Raw genomic sequence first — 1,104 nt, 5'->3', positions numbered from 1 at the left:
TCTACCCAACTGTCTACCTAGACCAGCTATCACTATCACTCTACCCACCTGTCTACCTAGAACAGCTATCACTATCACTACTCACCTGTCTACCTAGACCAGCTATCACTATCACTACCCAACTGTCTACCTAGACCAGCCATCACTCTACCCTCCCGTCTACCTAGACCAGCTTTCCCTCTACCCACCTGTCTACCTAGACCAGCTATCACTCTACCCACCTGTCTACCTAGACCAGCTTTCACTCTACCCCACCTGTCTGCCTAGACAGGCCTATCACTATCACTCTCACCCACCTGTCTACCTAGACGCCATATCACTCTACCCTACCTGTCTACCTGAGACCAGCTATCACCTACCCACCTGTCACCTAGACCAGCTATCACTCTACCCTCCTGTCTACCTAAACCCAGATATCACTATCACTTCACCCACCTGTCTACCTAGACCAGCTATCACTCTACCCACCTGTCTACCTAGACCAGCCTATCACTATCACTCTACCCACCTGTCTACCTAGATCATCTATCACTATCACTCTACCCACCTGTCTACCTAGACCAGCTATCACTATCCTCTACCACCTGTCTACCCTAGACCAGCTATCAATATCACTCTACCCACCTGTCTACCTAGACCAGCTATCACACTCTACCCACCTGTCTACCTAGACCAGCTATCACTATCACTCTACCACCTGTCTACCTAGACCATCTATCACTATCACTCTACCCACCTGTCTACCTAGACCAGCTATCACTCTACCCACCTGTCTACTAGACCAGCTATCACTATCACTCTACCCACCTGTCTACCTAGACCAGCTATCAATATCACTCTACCCACCTGTCTACCTAGACCAGCTATCACTCTACCACCTGTCTCTACCTAGACCAGCCTATCACTATCTCTACCCACCTGTCTACCCAGAATTCGAGCTATCAGCTCTACCCACCACCTAGACCAGCTATCACTCTACCCACCCTGTCTACCTAGACCAGCCACTATCACTCTACCCACCTGTCTACCTAGACCAGCTATCACTATCACTCTACCACCTGTCTACCTAGACCAGCTATCACTATCACTCTACCCTCCTGTCCT

At 49.7% G+C, this 1,104-nt stretch overlaps 1 long non-coding RNA gene across 1 annotated transcript; it reads right to left on the bottom strand.

Annotated features, from left to right (window-relative positions):
- Positions 1 to 464: 464 nt before the first annotated feature.
- On the bottom strand, positions 465 to 691 carry LOC123743859 (uncharacterized). Its single transcript, XR_006770724.1, has 3 exons — positions 649 to 691; positions 533 to 575; positions 465 to 486 (listed from the first exon to the last, which is right to left on the bottom strand). It is a non-coding gene; the product is annotated as an uncharacterized lncRNA (long non-coding RNA).
- Positions 692 to 1,104: the final 413 nt, after the last annotated feature.

The sequence above is a fragment of the Salmo salar genome, chromosome ssa07, assembly GCF_905237065.1.
Source record: "Salmo salar chromosome ssa07, Ssal_v3.1, whole genome shotgun sequence".
NCBI classification, from domain to species: domain Eukaryota; kingdom Metazoa; phylum Chordata; class Actinopteri; order Salmoniformes; family Salmonidae; genus Salmo; species Salmo salar.
This window is presented reverse-complemented; position numbering and strand designations above follow the sequence as displayed.